Source organism: Dioscorea cayenensis, chromosome 12, assembly GCF_009730915.1.
Source record: "Dioscorea cayenensis subsp. rotundata cultivar TDr96_F1 chromosome 12, TDr96_F1_v2_PseudoChromosome.rev07_lg8_w22 25.fasta, whole genome shotgun sequence".
Classification (NCBI taxonomy): domain Eukaryota; kingdom Viridiplantae; phylum Streptophyta; class Magnoliopsida; order Dioscoreales; family Dioscoreaceae; genus Dioscorea; species Dioscorea cayenensis.
In genome coordinates, this window is record NC_052482.1 from 12,954,208 (window position 1) to 12,975,556 (window position 21,349).

The following is a 21,349-nucleotide window of genomic DNA, read 5'->3' on the forward strand; positions in this document are numbered from 1 at the left end:
CCATAGTGCTCACCTTGGAGACCGATGCGGTTATGAGTACGACCGCTGGCAGGCACTCGGTCCTCCGATTTTCATGGGCCGCCAGGGGCGCACCGGACACCGCGCAACGTATGTGCTTGATAAACGTCTAAAAGTATGTATTTTGCATGTATTTGTTCTATATTATTCTTTATATTTATTTGTTGAATCGATGCCCTTTTGGTTTAAATTGTGGTATTTTTACATTTCAGGCCCATTTGAAGCCTTGGGGCCTCGGCGACGCGATTAGGGATGAATTCAGCAACAAAGCGGCGTTTTCCGGGCCGGATCAATGTAGCAGAGTCACTGTAGCAGTCACTGTAGCTCATCGCGGGCTTCTCAAAGACCATGAAATTCCAGGGGTCGACATACGGCCCGAGTATCTTGACCCGCTTACCGATCGGGATCCGGGCATATATAAGGCTTGTTAGGGCATCAATTAAAGGGACTTTTGGCCACCACTCTCCACCATCATCCTCTCAGAGCTTCAAGGCCGGGAGAAGGCAGATCCGAGGGGCAAATCGAAGGGAGAAGAAGGTTACACTCAAGGAAAACGATCTAGGAGCTCTCCGGCATGGATCCGACGAGTTCTCATCACCACCTTCTAGTCTTCATCTTAGGGTAGTTTGTTATGAGCTTTTCTTTGTATCTCGTATCTTCTACACTTGCTCCTTTGTTGATGACGAACTAGACTCCCAAGGTCACCGGGCATCCGGTGAACCTTGGGATGAACTTGCTTGTATAGATGCTTTGATTTACATTTATGGTATTTGTGTGGTTTGTGATCCTTGTTTGGTGTTTTTGGATGCTTGGGTATGCATGAGAACTCTGTATATCCATACTTAGACAATACTAGGTTGCATGACCATTGCCCTAGTGTTAGACTCACCAAGCTTGGAAGGGATATATGTATGAATACACCATGACCATTGGGTATTTCATACCCCTCCAACTATTAGGGTTGTACCTAGGTTGAGTTTCGGCCCTAATTTGAGATCTCCCTTATTGTAATGCAATCGTAGGAAGATTTGGTCGGAAGAGACTCCGAGCCAATACTCTTATTGGATTAGGGATTACCGCGCGTGACCATCGGGGTGATCTATCTTTTGGATATCTCTTGGTCCAACCACCGTTGCCTTTTGTAATTCTAGCATCCATCTAGCTTTAGTAGTCTCGAGTGGATCCTAGCTCGAGACCTCGCGACTTTCATTGTTACTTGCTACCTCGGTATGCTTGTGTGGTGACCCTTAGTCCATGTGTTTATAGTTTCTTTTTCTTTTTGTTATTTTTCCTTATCTTGTTTTTAATCCTATATTTTGGTAGACTAGAGCGATGCCATCTAGGGGGAGTAATAGCAGCTATTGGGACCTAGAGGACATCGACCCACGTGTCACGCCGCATGGGTATTAGTTGACGACCCGTGCACTTGCGGACCTCATCAAGTTTTTTGTGCTCTTCTGGCCGTTGGACCCTACCTCCGGCTGAGCCGTTTCGGGGCAGGCGGTTAGCGAGAGAGATAACTCTCCCGGGGCCCCACGGCGTCTCCGGACTCCCTAACGTTTCCGTCCAACGCCATGTCCCGGCTCGTTAATTTTTAACCCGATTCCCTTTCGAGATCGCAGCATGACCGCTCTGACGGGCCTCCACCGTCCCTTAGGATCGGCTAACATATGTGCAAGTGCCGTTCACATGGAACCTTTCCCCTCTTCGACCTTCAAAGTTCTCATTTGAATATTTGCTACTACCACCAAGATCCGCACCGGCGGCCGCTCCACCGAGCCTCGTGCCCGTGCTTGGCGGCCGCAGCTGCCTCCTACTCATCGGGACATGGCTCTCGCCCGATGGCGGGTCGGGTGTGGTCAGCAGCCGCCATGCATTTCAGGGGCTAGTTGTTTGGCGGGTGAGTTGTTACACACTCCTTAGCGGTTCGACTTCCATGACCACCGTCCTGGCATTTGTCTTAATCGACCAACACCCTTAAGCGTTCGATCGGGCACCATAACACGGCTTCCGGTTCATCCCGACGCCATGATTACGCTTACCAAAAATGGCCCACTTGGAGCTCTCGATTCCGTGGCACGGCTCACGGAGCGACCGCACGTCCTACCTATTTAAAGTTTGAGAATAGGTCGAAAGGCGTTGCGCCACTAATGCCTCTAATCATTGGCTTTTACCCGATAGAACTTCGCACACGGGCTCCGGCTATCTGAGGAAACCCGAGAGGAACCACTACTAGAGCAGTTCAATTAGTCTTTCGCCTATACCCAAGTCAGAATCGAGCGATTTGCACATCGATGATCGCTGCGGGCCTCCACGAGTTTGCTTTGGCTCGCCCGCTCGGGAGCATAGTTCACCATCTTTTTCGGGTCCAGCGAGTCATGCTCCAACTTCGAACCTTTCCACGGAAGATCGGGGTTTGATCGACGGTGCACCCCTCGAGGGGATCCCGCCCTTTCGCCTTCCTTGCGTCTTCGGGTTTCGCGCCCGTCGGCTCACATGCATGTCGGACTCCTTGGTCCGTGTTTCAAGACGCGGTTGGATGGGAGCCCGCGGGCGGTGCCTCGAGCGCGCCCGATGCCGCGAGTGGAGTAGCCCTGAGGGCTGGCGCACTCAAGTCCACGGCCCGTGCAGCGGCGTCTCCTCCAGGCGCGAGCGAAGCGGGTGACGGACCGGCTCATCAGTGCCGCATCGGGCCGGGCCGCATCGCCGGCCCCCATCCGCTTCGTCCCAGCAATTTCAAGCACTCTTTGACTCTCTTTTCAAAGTCCTTTTCATCTTTCCCTTGAAGTACTTGTTCATTTGCCGGTCTCGCCCGTATTCAGCTTGGGCAGGACTTTACCGCCCGATTGGGGCTGCATTCCCAAACAACCCGACTCGTGCGACGCCTGCGTGAGTGCGTGCAAGGTCCGGGCACGAGGGGTTCTCACCCTCTCGGCACTCCCTTTCCAAGGGACTTGGGCTCAGTCCGTCGGCGGGCGACTCTGCGAGACTACTGGTCGGGCGGCGTCACGCCCGATTCTCAAGCTCAGGCTCTTCCGGGTTCGCTCGCCGTTACTATGGGAATCCTCGTAAGTTTCTTTTCCTCCTCTTATTGATATGCTTAAACTCGGTCGGGGAGGCCCCACGGCACAGGGAGTCGTGCGGCGCGAGCGCTCGCGGAAGGGAGGGGTCATCCCCCTCAGCTGGGCGGCCCTTGTCATCCGTTGGCGGCGCAGTGTCCCCACCCAGCGCGAGGGCGCTGATAACCTCGGGATCTCAGCCAGGCCGGTCCAACGCTGCGTCGCGGCCCGCCCCACTACGAGGGAGGCGGCGGTGGTCTTTGGCCAGCTGCCTGGCGAGTCTCCGCGTCCGCGCCAGCGCACGCGCGCGCCCAGAGTAACTTCGTTCAGCGTGACGACCTGGCGGGCGTGCCCTTGGCCTGGTGGTCTCGGTCGCAACTTGCATTCCAAGACTCGATGGTTCACGGGATTCTGCAATTCACACCAAGAATCGCATTTCGCTACGTTCTTCATCGATGCGAGAGCCAAGATATCCATTTCCGAGAGTCGTGTGACTCTAGTGTCGTTTCTTTTCCTCCGATCTTGGCCTGCGCGTGCTCATTTGGCGCCCGCCGCTGAGCGTCGGGTCGGGACATCCTTGGCGCTTCCAGCGCCGGTTGTGGGTCGTATCCTGCCCCCGCGCGCCCGCGCCCGCGCCCGGTAGCGCGGCGCCGGCGAGAGACCACGCGGAGTTCGGCGCGGCTGCCGGCGTGGCGGGAGGGGTGACTGGCGCTAGCGCGCACCCGCTTCCCCGCCTCCCCGACACTGCTGCACCCCAGCGCTTCGCGTGTTCTCGGGTCTTCCGCGTATGTGTGCGGGTCTCGACAATGATCCTTCAGCGAGTTCAGCGACAGGTCCCTTGCTTATATCCCGCAAGTGCAGGCTTGTCGAGTAATAATCCCGGGTGAGCGGGTCGAATCCACGAGGGAGTAGGGGAGTGAAAATACTTAATTTGATTCTTAGCTATGTGGAATATCAATAGTGATAAGTGTGAAATTGATTCAATTCTCAACAATAAAAACAACAAGTGAAAGAGCAAATGTAAGAAGTGGGTAAGGCAATCGATAAAGAGTGGGGTACTCGGATAATGCTTCACCTAGGATGATCACTTCAAGTGCAAGAACTCTCTGTATGCTTCCTAATCAATGCAATAGTGAGTCGTGGAAATCGCTTACATACATAGTCCCAAATCTAAGGTAACTATGCCTAACTCTATACATGTCCCGGGAGGAGAAATCGAACAATCTCAACACCTCTCGCATAGAGTTGCAATGAGCTCTAGAGATTCCAAGTGATAAATCACTTCCTAGATTTAGACCTAACCCTTTGGTCCAGGCGGAAGGTCCCTAGCCACAATTAAGCCCTATATACTAAGATCCCCTCAACGCTTCACTCCATTGCACGCGCAACTAGGCCCCAGCGGAGGTTCATCCCTTAGACCATTCACTCTATTATGCCCATAAAGAACTCGAGGAATGGAGGTAGAATCTATCACATCGGAGGGGAAAGGGGGCGCTCCTGTACCTCTCGACTCACCCTCTCAACCCTCTCCAACCTAGCTTTGTCTAACGCTCGTGGTTTGTCACTCACTCACAAGGTTACCAACAAGAACTCTCAACCCTAGTGTCACTGTAGGGGAAATGTTCATACAATCAAGCATTTAAGGTTGGAACTCACAATAAACATCAATTTATTGGAAGCATAATAAAGAAGTTCAATAAAACGAATATATCGTAGGGTTCATAATCACCCAAGTACCCACTAGGGGTTTAGCTCTCCATGGAGCTAAGTACAATCAAAGAAATCGAATGTAAAAGCAATGAATCCATAAAGAAACCCCCTCGATGGTCGTGTCAATGGTCTTGTGGAAACTCCTCTACTCATCGTACAAGGATTCCTTCGTCTGTTATAGGATACGCCTCGATCGAAGCTCCCCTACTAACCTTCTTCCTAATGGAATCACAATGTCAGAGCCATAGAACCTCTCCAAAACCTTGGCCAATACCCCTCAAAACCCTAGCCGAAGCCCTCTCGCAAGTTGGGGAAAAGATGGAGAAAGGAATCCCAAAATCGGGGCTGAATCGGCTTTAAATAGGGCTGGAATCGGGTAACTCCACGGGCGTGGATGACACACGCGCCCGTGCAGAATTTCCACACGGGCGTGGATAATTTCCACACGCCCGTGTGGATTCTTTGTTTCTCTGGTTTCTCGGCCGGCTGTGAACAGTGCTTCTACAATACTTGATACAGTGTAACTACATTGCTCTGCTACAGCCTTCGACCTGAATAACTTCCCAATTTCATATTTTCATCGGGGTAACGCAAACGGGCACACATTCACATCGTGAATCACTTGCTTCTTCAATGATATATATGTTGGTGGAGTTCCTGTTCTTATATGTATAAGATGGAATGCTCGAGTGTGATTGCCTTTGTGCCCCTCCAAATGGATGTACTCACTCGAATGCGAGGAGGTTGGCACACACTCTAGCATCTCACACCTAACCTATGTCTTCGCGTTTGAACCTTAGCAAGATCTCCTCCAAAATAGGTGCATTATGATCCACATTGGCCTATTTCCTTCATACTCGGCCTCACAACCCTACCTGCATAAAAGTAACATAAAAACACACATATTAATGTAAAAACCTGAGAAAAGTAATGCTCAACATAAGGAAAGAATGCTTCGCATTCATATCACACAAGCACTTATCAGCCATCATAGGTAACACTAGCATGTAACAAATGGTCCTAATACATGAAATACACCCATTCCCACACTTAGTGTTGTACATTGCCATCAATGTACACTAATCATGAAAAGCATGCTAGATGAAGCAATGAGAAGAATAGAGGAGGGTGGAAAACAAAACTTCCCTAGTTTATCTTGTACTCGTCGTGAGGTATGACTCCACAAAAGGTGTGGTGAGCAATACATGTCTCGTCCGACCTCCATTAAGAACTAGGAAAGCTCACCAAATTCCCTCAATGCCCTGCGAGGCAAATAGGACACATCATCATTCCACAAAAATTTACAAATATGAGCACAAGGGAGAAACTAGGGAGTAGTCAACAAAACACAAATATGAAAATAAAATAGAGTTCGACAACATAAGTCGGTAGGGCAAGACCCATGCCAACTCAACAAAATACTACAAAAACACAAAATAAAGCAAGCAAAGTTAAATGCTAGGTGTCCATGGTCAAACAGCTGCTACTCATCACAATCTGGTGGTGGTGGTGGGGCCATGGTGACAGAAGAGGTGGCAACAATGTGCAAGGATGAACCATAGTATGAGGTTAGGAAATGGTGAAAATCTGCCACAAACTGGCGCTGTCCCTCAATGATCTGGTGAAGCTGGCCACGAATCTCACGCTACTCCTGATGCATAGCCTGAACCTCTCCCTCAATCCCCCTCAGTCTCATGTTGAAGCCAGGTAAAGATGTAGCACCGTGGGTAGGAAAAGGTGTGCTCTCAGGATCTAACTCTGTGTGCTCTGTCTGTCGCTGACTATACTCACCAGTGGCCTGGTAACTAGACTCTGCAGCAACGGTGCCAAAAACTAGATTGCTTTCCCCCAATTGTACGGGATCGCCAAGTAATACCTCGTGTGAAAACACGAGGATCATTTTCCACGGGGCTAAGGATCTCCTATTACTCCTTCTCGAGCTATTATCTAGCCTAAGATCTCAAGTGATGGATTTTACTCTACTAATGTAATTAAAGCTAAAACGAGATTATGACCAAATTAGAGAGAACAAGCAATAAGCAAGCAAGAAAATCAATGAGATGCAAAGGCCTATGGATGAGGATCCTCTTGAGGGGTTATCATGCAACATGGATGATGATCTAAAGATGCACAGGTAAAATGGACCATGAGATTCCAAGATTAGAACAACCCACTTTCTCGGTGATTGAACCCAAATCCTATACGACCATAGATAGGAATTTCTTCCAAATCCACATTCCTATGATTGCATTGAGTATATGAGGAAATCTCACTTAGGATTAAACCTACTCTTCTTCGGATTAAACCTACATGAAGGGCTACCAAACACCCGATTTCTCGCCGTGATGATACAAGCATCCCCTTTTAATCCATTTATGATCTAATACTTGCGAGCAAGTCACATTTACATGCATCACTCATAAAAGAGCTACGGATTTCTCCTCAGTGTAGCACTTAGCATGAAAATAATAGATTAAATCTCAAAATTACCCAAACATGGAATTAACAAGTTGTCATCCAACATACATGATAAAACCCCCCAAGGTTCACCAACACCCAGTGGCCTTCGGGGTCTAGTGTGTCATTATCCCACAACAAGCAATACAAACAAGCAAAACATGAAACAAAAGCATAAATGAAACTCCCTAGATGAAATGGTGGAGGAGGAGGTGAAGAATATGCTGAATAACGCTTTCCCTGCCAAAGGAGTGCCCAATGACGCTTCCTCTAGCCGCGGGTCTCCTTCCTTCAAATTGTGGTAGATCTCCCCTTGAATGAAGTTGCTTTCTTGCCTTGAGAGTCTTGGACCTTGGTCTTGAATGATCTTCTAGCTTCCTTGCCCTTCTTCTCCTCCACAAGGTCGCCATAAGCCTCTCAAGTGTCTCCCCAAAATATGCCCAGCAAAAAGTCTAGCCAAAAAGTTCCTTTTCTGCACTAAAAGTTAGTATGTATACACTGCGAGGCATACAGGGGTCGTATGGTGGTCGTATAGTACTCAAAAACCCTAGAATCGCATTTCATACGGGGTGAATATGGTCTCCATACGGCCCCGTGACAAGGTCCCCTTGCTTATATCCCGCAAGTGCACGGGTTTGTCGAAGTAATAATCCAGGGTGAGCGGGTATCGAATCCACAGGAAATAGGGAATAAAAACACTTAATTCGATTCTTAGCTTTGCGAAAGACCAATATTGATAAGTGTGAAAATGATTCAATTCTCAGCAATAAAAACAACAAGTAAGAGAGCAAAAGTAAAGAAGGGAGTAAGGCAATCGATAAAGATGGGGTACCCGGATAATGCTCCGTCTAGGATAATCATTTCAAGTGCAAGAACCCTCTATTATGCTTTCTAATCAATGCAATAGTGAGTCGTGGAAATCCTTAATAACATAGTCCTAAATCTAAGGTCAACTATACCTAACTCTACACATGTCCCGGAGGAGAAATCGAACAATCTCAACACCTCGCACTCGCATAGAGTTGCAATGAGCTCTAGGAATTCCAAGTGATAAATCTCTTCCTAATTATAGACCTAACTCCTTGTTCAAGGTGGAAGGTCCCTAACCACGATTAAGCCCTAGATGCTAAGATCACCTCAATGCTTCACTCCGTTGCATGTGCAACTAAGCCCCAGCGGAGGTTCATCCCTTAGACAATTCACTCTATTATGGTCACAAATAACTCGAGGAATGGATGTAGAATCTATCACGCCAGAGGGGAAATGGGACACTCCTGTACCTCTCGACTCACCCTCTCAACCCTATCCAACCTCGCTTTGTCTAACGATCGTGGTGTGTCACTCACTCACAAGGTTACCAACAAGAACTGTCAACCCTAGTGTCACTCTAGGGAAAATGTTTATACAATCAAGCATTCAAGGTTGGAACTCACAATAAACATCAATTAATTGAAAGCATAATAAAGAGATTTAATGAAATGAATACATCCTAGGGTTCACAAATACCCAAGTACACACTAGGGGTTTAGCTCTCCATGGAGATAAATACAATCAAAGAAATAGAATGTAAAAGCAATGAATCCATAGAAAACCTCCCTCGATGCTCGTGTCGATGGTCTTGTGGAAAGTCCTCTACTCGTCGTCCAAGGATTCCTTCATCCGGTATAGGATACGCTTCGATGGAAGCTCCCCTACCAATCTTTTTCCTAAGGAATGCCAATGTCCGAGCCATAGAACCTCTTCAAAACCTTGGCCAATACCCCTCAAAACCCAAGCCGAAGCCCTCTCACAAGTTGGGGAAAAAATGGAGAAAAGAATAGAAAAATCGGGGTTGAATTGGCTTTAAATATGGCTGAAATTGGACGACTCCACAGGCGTGCATAATGTCACACGCCCCTGTGGAATTTCCACATGGGCGTGGGTAATTTCCACACGCCCGTGTAGATTCTCTGGTTTTCTGCTTTCTCAGCCGGCTGTGAACAGTGCTGCTACAGTATTTCGCTGCAGCGCTCTTCAACAGTATCGGCCTTGAAATACTTCCCAAATCTGTACTTTCATCGGGGTAACGCAAACGGGCACACGTTCACGTCGTGGATCATTTGCTTCTTCAATGATAGGTAAGTTGGTGGAGCTCTTGTTTTATGTGCATAAGTCGGAATGCTCGAGTGTGACTACCTTTGTGCCCCTCCAAATGGTTGTGCTCAATTAAATATGAGGAGGTTGGCACACACTCTAGCATCTCACACCCGACCTATTCCTTTGCGTTTGAACCTTAGCAAGATTTCCTCCAGACTCGGTGCATTATGATCCACATTGGCTTCTTTCCTTCATACTCGGCCTCACAACCCTACCTGCATAAAAGTAACATAAAAACACACATATTAGTGTAAAAACCTGAGAAAAGTAATGATCAACATAAGGAATGAACGCTTCGCATTCATATCGCACAAGCACTTATCAAACTCCCACACACTTAAGCTTTTGCTTGTCCTCAAGCAAACATTAAAACATTCTGTGCATCAATGAAGAAAATATTGAAAGTGCTTGGCCTTAGGTTCACCAAGATATACAAAGAGAGTATTCTAAATGTAAGGAAAATTTCAACACTAAATACGAAAAATCAATGCTCTAGCTAAAAACTTGAATCAAAAAGGACAACAAACCCGAATTCATGTATGTGTGTGAGCTCACTCAAAACAACCCAAAGTATACTCCTCAAAGTTCTAAGTACAAGGGACTTATTTATCTACAAAAGTGACAACAATTTCAAAGATGGTAGTAGCTTCACACATCCTCTAAGGTAGCCCTTTCCAAAGCGGCCGCTAAGGTGGCTTTCACACTTTCAAGGTGGTAGCTCTTTCTACCCGAGTAGTAGCTTTCACTCATCCTATGAGATAGCTCTTTCTCTCATTAGGGCATAGCTAGTATCTGACTTATGAGAGTAGCTTCATACTTCATAGGTGGTAGCTCTTTCCACCTAACAAACACAATTAAACAATAAAACTATTTTGTTCCTTCTTTTCATCATTTTTTTTAGAACTTAACACAAGAAACAACTATAACTAGTCCCTTTAATATCGAACATGAGTTTCCAATAGAGTTTAAAGAGTGAGTAGTGCACTAAGTGTACTGACAAGGTCCCCTTGCGTATATCCCGCAAGTGCACGGGTTTGCCGAAGTAATAATCCTGGGTGAGCGGGGTCGAATCCACAGGGAGTAGGGAGTGAAGACACTTAATTCGATTCTTAGCTATGTGGACTATCAACAATGATAAGTGTGATAATGATTCATTTCTCAACAATTAAATGCAACAAGTAAGAGAGCAAAACTAAGGAGGAGGTAAGGCAATCGATAAAGATGGGGTACTCAGATGATGCTTCACCTAGGATAATCACTTCAAGTGCAAAAACTCTCTATTATGCTTCCTGATCAATGCAATGGTGAGTCGTGGAAATCCTTACATACATAGTCCCAAATCTAAGGTCAACTATGCCTAACTCTATTCATGTCCCGGAGGAGAGATTAAATAACCTCTCAACCTCGCACTCGAATAAAGTTGCAATGAGCTCTAGGGATTCCAAGTGATAAATCGCTTCCTAATTATAGACCTAACCCTTTAGTCCAGGCAGAAGGTCCTAGCCACAATTAAGCCCTAGATTCTAAGATCCCCTCAACGCTTAACTCCATTGCACGCGCAACTAGACCCCAGCGGAGGTTCATCCCTTAGACCATTCACTCTATTATGGCCGCAAAGAACTCAAGGAACGGAGGTAGAATCTATCACGTTGGAGGGGAAAGGGGACGCTCCTGTACCGCTCGACTCACCCTCTCAACCCTCACCAACCTAGCTTTGTCTAACGCTCGTGGTGTGTCACTCACTCACAAGGTTACGAACAAGAACTCTCAACCCTAGTGTCACTCTAGGGGAAATGTTCATACAATCAAGCATTCAAGGTTGGAACTCACAATAAACATCAATTTATTGAAAGCATAATAAAGAAGTTCAATGAAACGAATACATCCTAGGGTTCACAATCACCCAAGTACCCACTAGGGGTTTAGCTCTCCATGGGGCTAAGTACAATCAAAGAAATCGAATGTAAAAGCAATGAATCCATAAAGAAACCCCCTCATGGTAGTGTCGATGGTCTTGTGGAGAGTCCTCTACTCGTCGCAAGGGATCCTTTGTCCGGCCTAGGATACACCTCGCCGAATCGATGCTGACGAAAGCTCTCCCAATAACCTTCTTCCAAACAATGCGCGATGTTGGAGCCGTAGAACCTCTCAAAAACCCTAGCCAATACCCTAGCCGAAGCCCTCTCTCAAGTTGGGGAAAAGATGGAGAAAAGAATACAAAAATCAGGGCTGAATCGGCATTAAATAGGGCTGGAATCGGGCAACTCCACGGGCGTGGACGCTACACGCGCCCGTGCGGAATTTCCGCACGGGCGTGGATAATTTCCACACGCCCTTGTGGATTCTCTGTTTCTCTGATTTCTCGGCCGGCTGTGAACAATGCCGCTACAGTACTTGCTATAATGTCGCTACATTGCTCTGCTACAGTCTTCGACCTGAATAACTTCCCAATTCCATACTTTCATTGGGGTAACACAAACGGGCACACGTTCACGTCATGAATCACTTGCTTCTTCAATGATATACATGTTGGTGGAGCTCTTGTTCTTATATGCATAAGACGGAATGCTCGAGTGTGACTGCCTTTGTGCCCCTCCAAAATAGATTTGCTCACTCGAATGCGAGGAGGTTGGCACACACTCTAGCATCTCACACCTGTCCTGTCTTCGCATTTGAACCTTAGCAAGATCTCCTCCAAAATAGGTGCATTATGATCCACATTGGCCCATTTCCTTCATACTCGGCCTCACAACCTTACCTGCATAAAAGTAACATAACAACACACATATTAATGTAAAAACCTGAGAAAAGTAATGCTCAACATAAGGAATGAACGCTTCGCATTCATATCGCACAAGCACTTATCATGTACATCGGGCAAAAATTCCTAAAAATTGAAGAAAGAACTAGAGCTTGAAAACATTCAATGTTAACAATTTTTCTAAACTTAAGAATAAAATTATTGCAACTAAGGTCAACCGCCATTAGCTATGTGAGCATATATCAATCAAGAACAATAGAAAAGATGTGTGCACTATGAAACTCCCCCCCACACTTAAGTTGTACATTGTCCTCAATGTACACATGCAAGCTCACTCAACATGTATATCATTCAAAAATAGATGTGGGAGAAGCAATCAAAACCATACTCCCCTGACTACTAGTGTTGCGTTTGATGAAGCTCATTCCATGGGAGTAGTGTTCTGACAGGTTGTGAAGCTCACATGGCCAAGTGCCTCAGCACCTTGGTCGTGCCCATGACTAAGTCTCAATTCCCAAGATGATAAGACCATCTGCACGCATACACGAGGCGGTTCAGTGAAGCTCAATAAAACAAAAAAACTCGAGTATATATAAAAGAAAAAGCAATGAATACAACTCGATAATGCGAAATGAAAATAAACTCAGAAGGAGAATCCTTTCTGAGTGAACAAGTCTAAAGAAAATAAAAATAAAATAAAATAAGATGCAAGAAAGGAAAGGAAAAGTCAAATGTCGGTGTCGCCCTCAGGCTCCTATGCTGCTGCTGCTACTGCTGAAAAGGCACATGGTGTGTCCACCGGTGCTGGGGTAGAGGATCGAGATGCTGGAAGAACTGAGGGTGCCCGAGGAGTGCTCGGTCGCACGACAAATGATGAGGCAACTTCTCGCTCTAAGATCTACTGTAATACATCGAAACGTGCCATGAACTCCGTGTACTGAGTGGCCTGCATAGCCCTAATCTCGGCAAACTCTGCTCGGACCACTCCTACAGCATTCTCGATCCTCTCAAAGCGATCAGTGGCTCGAGATGGTGAAAACATCCACACGAGAGGTGGTTCCTCTGCGACTAGAGGTGCCTCGGTCTCCATCGGTGCTGGCTGAGGCTCGGGAGGGGGCTGAGATGCCTCGACTTCATCACCCTCATCCTCGGCTATCTCTAGAGCTGTTAGAACTCAAGCAAAAACCCCTGTCCGAACCCTGCGGACCATGCCCATCAACCTCATCGTCTCTAGACTCAGGGGAGCAGGTATACTCATTTTCTCGGCGCCGCGAATCGAATCCAAGAGCCCCATGCCCAGCACTAATCTCGTAATGTAAGGGCCTGAGAAGATCGCTCCCAGTCTCGCATAGTGTCCCTGATGTCTGATGTACTCTGCCAGGATGTGCCCTAAGTGAATCGGTACGCGCTGCACAATCGAGGATAAGTACAGTAGTTCCTGACGGCTCAGAACACCAGTTCTATCACCACGGCGATTCACCGACCTACTCATGACTGCATGCAAATGTCTATATGCAGGTCGGGAAAGGCACGTGGCCTTGGACACCCCCGGCTCGTACTGACCCTAACCACATAGCACTCTGTAAGCTCTCTGCGGGGTCAGGGTTCCAGGATAATCAGTCGATAACTACACGTACTCCTTCGTATCTGTGAATGCTTCCTCATACAACCCAAGTAGTACTGAAAACTGAGTAATGCTCAAGCTATGGTGTTGTCCAAACACTCTGAACTGAATGGTGTCCACACTATCGAAACTTGCATATGATCTATCAAACTTGAATGATGATAGCACCTCCCGTGCAAACTCTCGAATAGCTGGCTCTCTAATCATCAGCAACTGCCGCCAAGCACCATCTGAAATGAGATCCTCGACCTCATCAGCAAACTCATCTCCCTACTGTAGATCTCGCAATATAGTCGTGTCCAGGAATCGAGTCTGTTCAAAACGGAGTCTCGAAAGGCGCTGGTACCGAACCTGATGCTCTGGAATCGCAAATCTCATGTCCTCAGGCTCAGGAGATGACTCACGCGGCCTCTTATCAGCTTGCTTTTTCGATCGAGGTGCCATAATCTGCAAAATTTGAAACGAACTCGATCAAACAAGTTGAGAAAATAATAGTGCAGAAATCTACATGGTTGTGTGGAATTTCCACACGCCCGTGTGAAACCATTGGGTGTGAAAACCGCACGGCCGGGCTTCAAAAATCTAAAAATACAACGTAAAAATACTTCTAGCGTCATTCTAAACATGAATCATCGTTATAATTGAAGAAACGAAGCATTATTAACCAGATTAATCGATGGAAATCATGAATTGGCAAAGAAAATGATAAATAGGGCTTACCGACGAGATGGGATAAGAAAATAGACAACCGGCTGAAAAAACTCGCAACAATCCTACCAAGTTGGCGCTAGGAGGTCGGAGAATGATGGGAGAGTGTTTTCAGCCGAAATAAGGTCGTAAAGAGGGAAAGGAACGATTCTTCTTTAAAAAGAACTCATGACCCTTGGCGTTCTGTGCATCCACACGGGCGTGAGGAAATTCCCCACGGCCGTGCGCCCCACAGGAGAGCTTCACAGGGAAGGTGCACGCCCCTCTGGCTTCTCTGGACATCCGAGAAAAATACCAAGTGTTCCACATGCCCGTGTGGAAATTCCCCACGGGCGTGGACATTCACATGGCCAAACTCACAGGGGCAGTCACACGCTCTGTGTTTTCTCGGGATGGAGGGATCTCCCTGCAGAGTTTCGCACGGGTGTGTGGAAATTCCCCACGCCCGTGTGTAATTCACAAGGTTGCTCACAGGGGCGAGTCCACGCCCCTGTGTGCTCTCGGGAAAATCTGCCCAACTTTGCAGGAGTTCACACGCCCGTGCAGAAATTAACCATGGGCGTGCGACAGTCGCATGGTCGTCCACAGGGGCAACTGCACACCCCTGTGCCTTCTCTGGATAAGATTGCAATACACACCCACGGGCGTGCGGAAATTACGCCCGTGTGTTTTCTCTGGATGACTTAGAAAAATCTACAGGATCTGCAGAAAATCTCTGAACATGTTTACATACTCAGAGCCTGCCCTATTATGCAAATTTTACCAGTGAAAAACATGAAATAGAGCCCAAACGACCAAACTTCGCCAATTCCTCATAAAACACACGTTGACTTTAAAAACCCATAATAAAATCGCAGCACAAGCATCTAAAAAATAAGACACCAACACTTTGCCAATTTTCTCCCAAGAAGCGCTTGTTTAACGTCACTAAGCTTGACGTACCTTGTCTTACCTCATAGGGGTTCATGAATGAAGGTTGCTCTCTTACCCGTGGCTTGGAAGCATGATGAGCAGAGTCTTTTGAGAGTAGAGGGTATACTATCTGGCTTCAGACCACCTAGCAATGGTTCATCCAACTTCTTTGTCTCATGTACGTCTCCAACAGCCTTGGAGCAATTTCGGTGGTGTCTCGTAGCCCTCTTCATTCTTCGGAGCATCTTCTTCAAGATCCCCCGAGTAGATGTTACTTCTTCAGTCGAACCAAGAATCATTACTTCTTCATTGCACTCCTCTTGGTCGAACAAACCTTTATACGGATCTGGGTTGAACATTTCCTGCATGTATTCATCAACAAGCTCATCAGTAGTGTCTAGAAAGTATAAACTGTCATCAAAATCAAGAGAATGCCGCATGTCTTCAGCAAGGCGGTATGTGAGTTTATCATCTCCAACTCTCAATGTGAGCTATCCTCCGTCCATGTCAATCAATGTTTTGGAAGTCCGCAAGAACGTCTTCAATGATGCCTCTCGCAAGAACATCTAGCACTACAAAGTCAACCGGAAAAATGTACTTGTCCACCTTGACAAGCACGTCTTCAATGATGCCTCTCGGATGTCGCACCATTCGGTCCGCTAATTGCAACATCATCCGAGTAGGCCTAGGCTCGCCCAAACCTAGCTTTTGGAAGAAGGTGTATGGCATTACGTTGATACTCACCCCTGAATCCGCCAATGCCATTTCCTCACCTAAATTACCGATATTACACGGAATGATGAAGCTTCCTGGGTAATTCTTCTTGTTCGGCATGTTATTTTGCAAGACCGCTGAGCATGAAGCATCTAGTACCACTGAAGCACTCTCCTCCAACTTCCTCTTTTTAGTCAACAAGTCTTTCAGGAACTTTGCATACTTAGGCATTTGAGCTAATGCCTCAACAAAAGGAATATTGATGTGGAGTTGCTTGAACAAACTCAGGACCTTCTTGTACTATTTATCTCCTTGGTTATTTTTCAATCTAGAGGGATAAGGGATTCTTGGTTTGAAAGGTGGGGATGCCACCTTCTTCTCCTTGCTTGTCCCCTCTTCTACCTCTATAACCTCGGGTGCGTGTTCTTTTGGCTTCTCACTCGGAAGCCTACCTTCAACCTCATGACCACTTCTCAAAGTGATCACCTTCACATGCTCTCTAGGGTTGGTTTCGGTGTTTCTTGGTAAACTTCCATGTGGCCTTTCGGAGAGAGACTTCGCAATTTGCCCCACCTGGTTTTCGAGGTTATGCAAAGAGGTGGTATGGTTGCGAAGTGTAGCCTTGAGTGATTCAAATCTTGTATTGGCAGATTGCCCAAATCTAGCCAGGTGCTTCTCTAAGTCCGTCATTCGGGTTTCAAAACCTGAGACTCTATTTTCCAACTGAGGGGCTTGTTGTTGTTGTTGGAAACCCGGTGGCCCCATGGCCTTTTGTGGTCCTTGATTACTCAATGAAAAGTTGGGATTATTCTTCCAGCCTGAATTGTAGGTATTGCTATATGGATTTCCTTGAGATCTCATGTCATTACCTACAAAATCAACATTTTCCACTGAAGAAACATCTCCAATAGAGATCGGGCAATCGGAGGGAGAATGTCCTCCACCACAACCGGCACAATTAGTTACGGCCGCCACTCTATTTGAAGTTAAGAGATCTAACTTCTTACTCAAATTCTCTACTTTGGCCGCCAATGAAGTTACCGCATCAATTTCATGGAGACCGGCCATTTTTTTCTTCTCCCTAGCATTTCATTGCTAGCTATTTAACCACATTTCTTCAATCAACTGACGGGCCTCATCGGGGATATTGCTACCTAAGGTACCTCCTGCTGCCGCATCCAAGAGTTGCCGTGTACTCGGGTTCAAACCATTGTAAAAGGTTTGAACAATCATCCACTCCGGGAATCCGTGTTGCGGGCACTTTCTCAGGAGCTCCTTGAACCTTTCCCACGTCTTGAATAGAAACTCTAATTCCATCTAAACAAAGGATGAGATCTCATTCCTAAGCTTTGCTGATTTTCTTGGAGGGAAGTAACGGGCTAGAAAAGCTTCTACCATCTCCTCCCAAGTAGTGATCGATGCTCTAGGTAATGAGTGTAGCCACTACTTCTCTTTCCTTTTTAGCGAAAATGGGAAGGCTCTCAATTTGATGGCATCATCCGTCACCCCATTTATCTTCAGCATGTTGCACACCTCAAGAAAGATCGCTATATGACTATTTGGATACTCATCGGCCAAATAATTGAATTGTGCCGACTGCTGCAACATATGGATGAATGCTGGCTTCAGCTCTAAGTTCTGAGCTGTAATCGGGGGACGCACAATACTCGACTGTGTCCCCAACACTGAAGGTCTGGCATAATCGGATAGTGTTCGCTGTTGCTCATTCTGTCCTGCCATGTTTTCAGATTCTTCTATTTCCAAATCAGCTGAAATAGACTGTTCTTGTACAGGTTCTTTCCCTTTTCTCCTAGGTGTGCATTCAAGCTCAGGATCTCCTTCAATCAATATTGAGGGATTCCCTCGGGTCATAACCTGGAGCTGTACCAAAAAGAAAGAAAAAAAAATCAGAATGATAATAGAATAAGAAGATATGAAATAGAATGTATGGTGAAATAGCTAAGAAACAAAGTGCAAAGTATCTCTAAACGCCTACTCCCTGGCAATAGTGCTAAAAACTTGACAAGGTCTCCTTGCTTATATCCCGCAAGTGCACGGGTTTGTCGAAGTAATAATCCCGGGTGAGCGGGTATCGAATCCACAGGGAATAGGGAATAAAAATACTTAATTCGATTCTTAGCTATGCGAAAGATCAATATTGATAAGTGTGAAAATGATTCAATTCTCAACAATAAAAACAACAAGTAAGAGAGCAAAAGTAAAGAAGGGAGTAAGGCAATCGATAAAGATGGGGTACCCGGATAATGCTCCACCTAGGATAATCATTTCAAATGCAAGAACCCTCTATTATGCTTTCTAATAAATGCAATAGTGAGTCATGGAAATCCTTAATTACATAGTCCTAAATCTAAGGTCAACTATGCCTAACTCTACACATGTCCCGGAGGAGAAATCGAACAATCTCAACACCTCGCACTCACATAGAGTTGCAATGAGCTCTAGCGATTCCAAGTGATAAATCTCTTCCTAATTATAGACCTAACCCTTTGGTCCATGTGGAAGGTCCCTAACCACGATTAAGCCCTAGACGCTAAGATCACCTCAACGCTTCACTCCATTGCACGCGCAACTAAGCCCCAGCGGAGGTTCATCCCTTAGACCATTCACTCTATTATGGTCGCAAAGAACACGAGGAACGGAGGTAGAATCTATCACATTGGAGTGGAAAGGGGACGCTCCTGTACCTCTAGACTCACCCTCTCCAACCTAGCTTTGTATAATGATCGTGGTGTGTCACTCACTTACAAGGTTATCAACAAGAACTCTCAACCCTAGTGTCACTCTAGGGGAAATGTTCATACAATCAAGCATTCAAGATTGGAACTCACAATAAACATCAATTAATTGAAAGCATAATAAAGAGATTCAATGAAAGGAATACATCCTAGGGTTAACAAATACCCAAGTACCCACTAGGGTTTAGCTCTCCATGGAGCTAAATACAATCAAAGAAATAGAATGTAAAAGCAATGAATCCGTAGAAAAACCCCCTCGATGGTCATGTTGATGGTCTTGTGGAAAGTCCTCTACTCGTCGTCCAAGGATTCCTTCGTCTGGTATAGGATATGCCTCGATGGAAGCTCCCTACCAACCTTCTTCCTAAGGAATGCCAATGTCCGAGCCGTAGAACCTCTCCAAACCTTGGCCAATATTCCTCAAAACCCTAGCCGAAGCTCTCTCACAAGTTGGGGAAAAAATGGAGAAAAGAATAGAAAAATCTGGGCTGAATCGGCTTTAAATAGGGCTGAAATCGGGACACTCCACGGGTGTGCATAATGTCACACGCCCCTGTGGAATTTCCACACGGGCGTGGGTAATTTCCACATGCCAGTGTCGATTCTCTAGTTTTCTGCTTTCTCGGCCGGCTGTGAACAGTATTGCTACAGTATTTTACCACGCCGTTACTACAGTGCTCTACAACAGTATCCGTCCTGAAATACTTCCCGAATCCATACTTTCATCGGGGTAGCGCAAATGGGTACATGTTCACGTCATGGATCATTTGCTTCTTCAATGATAGGTAAGTTGGTGGAGCTTTTGTTTCATGTCCATAAGTTGGAATGCTCGAGTGTGACAACCTTTGTGCCTCTCCAAATGGTTGTGCTCAATTAAATACGAGGAGGTTGGCACACACTCTAGCATCTCACACCTAACCTATGTCTTCACGTTTGAACCTTAGCAAGATTTTCTCCAGACTCGATGCATTATGATCCACATTGGCTTCTTTCCTTCATACTCGGCCTCACAATCCTACCTGCATAAAAGTAACATAAAAACACACATATTAGTGTAAAAACCCGAGAAAAGTAATGGTCAACATAAGGAATGCTAAACAGTCAGCACAATTCAACGGTTTGCCGATGAGGATCCAAACATTCATATAGAGAGCTTTCTCGAGGTGTGTAACATGCTGAAGATAAATGGGGTGACGGATGATGCCATCAAATTGAGAGCCTTCCCATTTTCCCTAAAGGGGGGAGCGAAGTAGTGGCTACACTCATTACCTAGAGCATCGATTACTACTTGGGAGGAGATGGTAGAACCATTTCTAGCACGTTACTTCCCTCCTGAAAAATCAGCAAAGCTTAGGAATGAGATCTCATCCTTTGTTCAGATGGAATTGGAGTCTCTATTCGAGATGTGGGAAAGGTTCAAGGAGCTCCTGAGAAAGTTCCCGCAACACGGATTCCCGGAGTAGATGATTGTTCAAACCTTTTACAATGGTTTGAACCCGAGTACATGGCAACTCTTGGATGCGGCAGCAGGAGGTACCTTAGGTAGCAAGACCCCCGATGAGGCCCGTCAGTTGATTGAAGAAATGGGGTTAAATAGCTACCAATGGAATGCTAGGGAGAAGAAAAAGGTGGCCGGTCCCCTTGAAATTGATGCAGTAACTTCATTGGCGGCCCAAGTAGAGTATTTGACTAAGAAGTTAGATCTCTTAACTTCAAATAGAGTGGCAGCTATGACTAATTGTGCCGGTTGTGGTGGAGGACATGCTCCCTCCGATTGCCCGATCTCTATTGGAGATGTTTCTTCAATGGAAAATGTTGATTTTGTAGGTAATGGCATGAGACCTCAAGGAAGTCCATATAGCAATACCTACAATTCGGGTTGGAAGAATCATCCCATCTTTCCATGGAGTAATCAAGGACCACAGAAGGCCGTGGGGCCACCGGGTTTCAAACAACAACAACAAGCCCCTCAGGTTTGGAAACCCGAATGACGGACTTAGAGAAGTACTTCGCTAGATTTGTGCAATCTGCAAATACAAGATTTGAATCAGTCGAGGCTACACTTCGTAACCACACCGTCTCTTTGCATAACCTTGAAAACCAGATGGGGCAAATTGCGAAGTCTCTTTCCGAAAGGCCACATGGGAGTTTACCAAGCAACACCGAAACCAACCCTAGAGAGCATGTGAAGACGATCACTTTGAGAAGTGGTCATGAGGTTGAAGGTAGGCTTCCGAGTGAGAAGCCAAAAGAACACGCATCCGAGGTTATAGAGGTAAAAGAGGGGACAACCAAGGAGAAAGAGGTGGCACCCCCACCTTTCAAACCAAGAATCCGTTATCCCTCTAGATTGAAAAATGACAAAGGAGATAAATAGTACAAGAAGGTCCTGAGTTTGTTCAAGCAACTCCACATCAATATTCCTTTTGTTGGGGCATTAGCTCAAATGCCTAAGTATGCAAAGTTCCTGAAAGACTTGTTGACTAACAAGAGA

At 46.3% G+C, this 21,349-nt stretch overlaps 3 non-coding genes and 1 pseudogene across 3 annotated transcripts; 2 read left to right on the forward strand and 2 right to left on the reverse strand.

Annotated features, from left to right (window-relative positions):
* Positions 1–2,518: 2,518 nt before the first annotated feature.
* LOC120273482 lies at positions 2,519–3,122 on the forward strand (annotated as a pseudogene).
* Positions 3,123–3,409: 287 nt separating this feature from the next.
* Positions 3,410–3,565, reverse strand: LOC120274177. The gene has a single exon (XR_005540713.1). It is a non-coding gene; the product is annotated as a 5.8S ribosomal RNA (ribosomal RNA).
* Positions 3,566–17,342: 13,777 nt separating this feature from the next.
* On the forward strand, positions 17,343–17,449 carry LOC120274321. Its single transcript, XR_005540849.1, has one exon. It is a non-coding gene; the product is annotated as a small nucleolar RNA R71 (small nucleolar RNA).
* Positions 17,450–20,201: 2,752 nt separating this feature from the next.
* LOC120274325 lies at positions 20,202–20,308 on the reverse strand. The gene has a single exon (XR_005540853.1). It is a non-coding gene; the product is annotated as a small nucleolar RNA R71 (small nucleolar RNA).
* Between the last annotated feature and the right edge of the window lie 1,041 nt (positions 20,309–21,349).